This window comes from Magallana gigas, chromosome 7 (genome assembly GCF_963853765.1).
Source record: "Magallana gigas chromosome 7, xbMagGiga1.1, whole genome shotgun sequence".
Lineage (NCBI taxonomy): Eukaryota > Metazoa > Mollusca > Bivalvia > Ostreida > Ostreidae > Magallana > Magallana gigas.
Genome location: NC_088859.1, coordinates 17,413,104 through 17,420,050, shown reverse-complemented (window position 1 = coordinate 17,420,050; position 6,947 = coordinate 17,413,104).

The following is a 6,947-nucleotide window of genomic DNA, read 5'->3' as shown; positions in this document are numbered from 1 at the left end:
AGATTATCTTTACAAAACACGTTTCATTATAATCAACCATAACGTAGAGATCGTACCGAATTACCAATAGAATGTATAGTATTCATAATAAGATATGTTGTTAGTGCATCAGATTTTGCTCATTTTGCGCAGGTAACAATTCACTGTCTGATTTACCGAAGTCTATATTTGATTCGATACGTAATAATTCCAAATTACAGGCGATATTTCCATAAAGCATAAAAGAAATTCAAAACAACGTAAAAACACGGTCACGAGTCAAAATTGTCAACGCATTGAAAGATTTAACCTCATTTCACTTCACGACATCGGCACAAATATATTTAGCATGTTTCAAGTATCCCTTCGCACGTAAACTGTTTCACAACAAGCAAATGCATCTTTGTCAGTTTGACCCGTTTGTCATGCATCAACATTCAAACATGGCTGCCTTACACGATGAACTTTCGTTTTCGATATGGAATACCGAACCCAAATTTATAAACTGATTGACATCGATTATCTCTTTATTTTTATTTTCGTAAATTACTCAAATTTGAAACAGAATTCGCCGATAATTTTTGCAATTTATATTTTCCTTCCCGTAAGGATAATTCTTGCAAAATTTCGTTGAATTTGACTCAGTAGTTCTTGAGAAGAAGGTTTTTAAAATGCACCACCCTTTTTCTACAGTTTCGAGGTTTTCTCCTCTTTGAAAAAAGATCGGTCTTTTATTTCTGCAATTTATATTCGCCTTCCCATAAGGCTGCTTTGTGCCAGATTTGGTTTAAATTGGCGAAGCGGTTTTAGAGCTCAGGTGAGCTAAAAAAAACTGGGCTTTTCAGAATAACACGCCTTCTTTTGTTTCCCCCACTAAAAGTGTATCTTTTTACGTTCATTTTATCCTAGGGGTCCATGGCGGGATAGCATAGATACTTTTTAAATATAAATATCGTTTTATTAAAATTTCATAAATAAAGCATTGTAAATAATAAAAACTTTAAAATAGAATTTGACCAAAACCGTGACCATGCCCCTTTAATGGGTGCTATAATGATTTAAGTATTATAACAATTTCAATCAAGCGCCTACTGGGGCACTCAGTCTTAGGGTAACGAATCATAGGCCGCCAAGGGTAGTTGATTGGCGACCAAATGTTTACCATAAAAGTATTGGTCTCCATTATAGCATCTGTGCATTATTGATTAAACTTAACTAAATAATTACTACCCTGTTTGTTCATAAAAACAGACTGCATTTGTGCAGTATTGATTTACCTAACTGAGGGTATGTACTTCCAGTCTAAAAAAAAATTCGGATGGATAACACTTGTGCAGTATTGATTTCCCTAGGTGAAGGTATGTATTCTCAGTCCAAAAAAAAGTCACGGATGACCTGTGAGCTTTCAATTTACGGCGCACAAAAACCTGCGCTCGATTTGGACTAAAATGCTTTACTTCCGATTTCCCTTCTTTTAACACAGTGAAGTTGTCAAGGATATAAAGGAAAAAAGATGGCGACTATAAACTGTGATTATTTGACCACCTTGTAATGCCTATTCACTTCATGGAATGAAATGCAAATTGAGCTGATTGTCCAAGAGAAATCTTGATCTACTGTTAATCAGTAAATTATTAATATTATAAAAGCTTGCCGTTCCGTCTCGAATGTATTTTTTTTTAAATAAAAGGAGGGTACATTAAGCGGTTTGCAATCATATTACAATTAATACTAGCAGTTGATTTCATTTTGATTATAAAAATTACTAAAGTCAATATGTCTATAATATACCTTGCAAGTCACATCATGTGTATCTTTTGTATATAAGAATCTCAAATCACACAATTGAAATACCATTGCATAGTGTTAAATGTTTACAGCATATAATTCTGAATTAAGATTGATTGAGATAAGATTTTAGTACAAAATAAACAAAATGGAACAGTTTTTTATTCATTTCTATTTCATCTGCAATGCACGTAATTCCCTGAACGTTGTATAGTTGTGTATGTATGCTAAGGGGTGGTGGGTAAAATATATGCCAATATATTCAGTGGTACAGTATAGTCCATTTAAAACCATTTAAATCATCAGCCATCTTCAGTACTGTTATATATTCCTGTTAATGTCACCACATCTACCCCCTCTCCAACACGAAAATGTTTAACGAGAATTATCTTAATATTATGCTTAATGAAATATAAACTAAAAAATATTTTTACCATGCGAATATGTCAATTGCGTTTAAAAGGACTTGATGGTCGGATCAGTTCACTAACCTATATCAATTTTTCTTAATACAATAAAAGTATAAAATATGATTTCGATTTAAGCTTAAAGTAGTCCGAGTATCGCACTACGTCATAATACGGATTTTACAATATTGGTTCGACTTTTACAAAGCGTTTTAGAAACCCGGTATTGATTTTGCTCTACATCGCTGTTGTAAACAATGGCAATAATAAGCAATTAGAACGGTAACATATGTATTCTATGAGAGATAGAAATGATGTATGTTGAGAAACTCGATTCTGTTAAAGTAAAATGAAAAACGAAGTTTTTGATTAACCAGGATCTCAGGTATGCTTATATCTTCTTTGTTTTGACCCCCCCCCCTCCCGAATTTTTCTTTTTCTTTTACTAAAACCGGTTTAAATTTAGAGACAGAAGCTATTTCGAATTTAATCAATTGTCAATTAATTAATGTTTCAATGATATCTAACATTGTTGACAGATCTAGGCAGAAAACTGTAGCAAAATGTGATTTTTACGGATTTTTTCGTCAGGGTCTACTTGGTTTAGAGCTTATAGCGTGAAAAGTAATCCGTCAACATATGATTTATTTTACCAAATCTTTTTTCTAAGATGTCAATCTATAGAATAAACACCATGAATTTAAGTTTGAGTCCATAAAATAGTAAAAAATTACCAAACGCGATACTAGCATTGCATTTTTTGTATTCCCTTTTGATACATCAGGTCCATAAAGCGTACTTACTTACAATAACTTGCGCAAAATTATTGATGAGATATGGCTTAAATAAATATTTATACTCTATTTTGTATGTTCAGTTCTAATTTTCCCAAAATTGGTAATTATTTTTAGGAAAAACGAACGTCTGCCAAATTTCATAATTGTCAATAATTTTCGCAAGGGGGTACACCCTTCTGAGAGGTGATAACAAACAAACTAGCATGTAAACATACATATTTTCTTTTGTATATGTATTGCTAGAATGTATATTTATCATTTAAAGCTAAGCTTTTAATGATTGAGCCCATTTAGTGCCGAGTATAGGACTACCTTAAAACATATGAACATTTTTAATAATCCTCGGATCGAGAAATATTTATACTAGTATATCAAAATATTGCTTTCATTAATAAAAAAAAATTCACAAAAAGTCCACAATTCATTAAAAAATAGTATTTTTTTATATGCCAAAGTGTAAGTGAAATATAGCTGTTCTAACGTGAAATTAAAATGATTTGAGCAAATTATTTATTTCTGTTTAAGTTAAATTTGTAAGAAAAATTGTTATATCTTCCAACAGACACCTCAGGTAATAAAAAAATAATATACATTGTATCCGCAACAGGTCACGATCGGGTTAACAGATCATTCAAAACAAGCTCCATTTAATTCCATTGGAATCCACCCGAGATAGATAAAATCATCGATAGAATTATTCCGGAAATGATTAGCAAATTCGGATTAAGGCACAGGAAATTGTTTCTGAGAAACAAATTTATCCTATAGTATAATAATATCACAAGGTATCTAACTCCGAATGAGGTAAACCACCCCCTCCCGTGTGTTGCAGTCGTTTTCGCTTTTATACGAAATGCATGCAAAAGTGTTTATTACCATTTTCTTCTACAATAAATTATCTAAACAACCATATGTAGCATGCTTACTTTTGTTGTATTCTAATGTGCATAATCTGCGTCCAAACATGACAGACTCTAATTGAACCGTAGGCACTGACATGATAGTATCGCAGAGAATAGTAATTCGGATTCTAATTGGCTAGGAGTCTGTTTCTAAAATTACACAGGAAAACTGAACGAGTTATTTATAACCTCGAAGGAAAAACATGGATGCCAAACATGCACTCAGATTAAAAAAAAACCCTCATTGGTATTATACAGAAATATAAGCATTGTATGCTGTAGGTTTTTTTTTTAGTAAAATCAGAACCGAGTGACTGTGATTTTTTAAATTGCAAAATACACACAGCCCATTGTAAACAATGTAACGTTAACTATATTAAAAAAAATGTTTTTGTATTTTTCTTTATATGTGTAAGCTGTATATTATATAGTTATTCATTTAATTCATAGTTAATTCTTGTATTTAATTCATACCATGAACAAAATACTTCTTTATGCTCCATATCAAAATTCACTGTGTTTTCAAATTCTACCGCCTGAAATGTTTTCAAAATCCACTATCCAGTGATTATCTTCTTCTTTCTTTCAAGGCAATGAAAATTCCCGAGGTATACCGAAAACCTTGGAATTCACCAGTAGCTAAAAATAGCAACTAACAGTGGCTGATCATCAATTCATATTTAATTAACGAAACGTTTATTTTGCAATATTTTATTTGATTTAAACATCATTAGTTTTTTGCAAATTTTAGACACTGAAAATGTTTTTTAAATTACGTTGTTTTATTTTTTTTTATTCTCTGCGATACCATCATGTCAGTGCTTACGGTTCAATTGGAGTCTATCATCTATCGTATAAAATCGAAAACGACTGCAACACACGGGAGGGGGTGGTTTACCTCATTCGGGGTAAGATACCTTGTGTTATTATTATACTATAGGTTAAATTTTTTTCTCAGAAACAAGTGCCTGTGGATTTAGATCTGAAAATGTTCTCATAGAATATACTGGTTCCCTGCGCCATCCATCCGATCCACCAACCAAATGTACCGACGGGCTTTATTGTATGATTAGCTAAAGAAAGCAAAGCCATATCCTCCGCCGGTGAATTTCCTGTCGAGAAATACACATTTTTCTCTTTGGCCAAGGCTTTTTTGGACCAGTCTATATCGTTAGATTCCACCACAAATAATATGTCTTTGTGCCTTGTTTTTAAATATTGCATAGCGTTTGCGTAATAGGAGGCAGCTATTTATGTCACTGCTATTTTTAATTTTATTTTTATTATCTAACCTTCATTAAATTATCATATAACAAATAACGGACTCTATATTTTCTATTGCTATAAGAAAAAAGTAAACAAACAAATATATTCTAATAAATATAAGAATTTAATCACCTAAATCTACCAGTTTTACACTGTCAATAGAAATACAGTATCCGTTTAATTGATAAATATGTTAAAAATTATCTAAAATACAACCCCCAAAAACATATGATTATAAAATACACAGTATGAGGAATGTTTTTAAAAGTAAAAAATATGCACCCTTTCTTTCATTAAAGCCAATACAATATCAAATATGTCTGTACATTAATTCTTTGTCATTGGTGTAACCGATTTTACTTTGTTGGAAAAGAGTTGTCATTCTTGATAAATGACATCATAACTAGTCCTAAGTTATAAGACATCACTTCCTGTAAGAGACTGCAGACGCCATTTATACATTTCGTGGTTTTTGTTATTAAAACGAGCTTCTTGTCACAAAATGGTAAGAAATACAATAATGATATGTCATTGGTGTTGTGGTAATTATATCAAAACATTTGTTGATAGAACTGTAATTATCATACTAAATATTTTCAAGATGTTTACTAAACAAACTCTGAGGTTGACTTTTTTCTATCTCATAGGGTATTTAGGTATAGCAGCCCATTTATGTACTTTTTGTCATTAGTGTTACTGTCATTGGTGTAACTGCTAAATAGTAACACCAGTGATTAGTTAAGTTACACCAATGACAGAAGATATACATTTAACTACACATTTCTTTATATTTTGAAATTTATTTATAATTTACAACTTTTATCAATTTAAAATTTAATAAAAGGGTATTTCATTTCATTTTTAACAACATTTTTTCTAATCAAAAACAATTTTAGGTACAATAGTAACACTAATGACAAATGCAAGTAATACCAATGACAAAAGTATTAGAAATGAATGTTTGTTTTGTAAAATAGTGAAATGTTTACTCTATTAAGTTGGTAAATAGACAAGGGTAACATCCATATCACTTGACATAATCAAAGTTTATTATTTTTTGGAAATTTATCTCATAAAGAGAATTTTAGGTACAATAGCAACGCCAATGACATGCTCATGTTATACCAATGACAAAAATATTATAAAGTGAATGTTTGTTTTGTAAAAAAATGAAATGTTTATTTTATTAACCTGGTTAATAGACAGGAATAACATACATGTCGATTAAGATAATCAAAGTTTATCCATCTTTGCTATTTATCTCATAAAAGAAATTTAAAAGTACATGGTAACGCCAATGACATATGCATGTAATACATGTATGTACCAATTACCTTAGCATTGATTTTATACAAACACATTTGCTTGTATAATATATTGATCATTTTATAAAGCTGGTATAAGTTGTAAAAGGAAAGTACATACCTATGCCGTATGTCAGTTTAAATAATCACTAATGATAAATAACAATAATATAATAACGTATGATTAAAGAGCCAATTAGGGTTGGATCTAAGTACGTTGAAAGTAAAAAAAAAATGAAAACAATTGTGGAAATGTATGCCGAGTTAAGATTTGGGTTAGTATGTAGAGATACCAAATTGAATGAACATTTGTCAAGGTTTTATAAAGGAAAAAAAGAGTGTTAATAACAATCTATGTATGATTGCATTTTGTCATTGGGATAACTAAATGTCATTAGTGTTACTTTGTCATTTCTCGCTTTTGCAAATCATTTAAAAAATTAGTTTTGATAAATCTTTTTTCATGTTTGTAATTGAGCAAGGTTAATATATGAAAGATTAAGG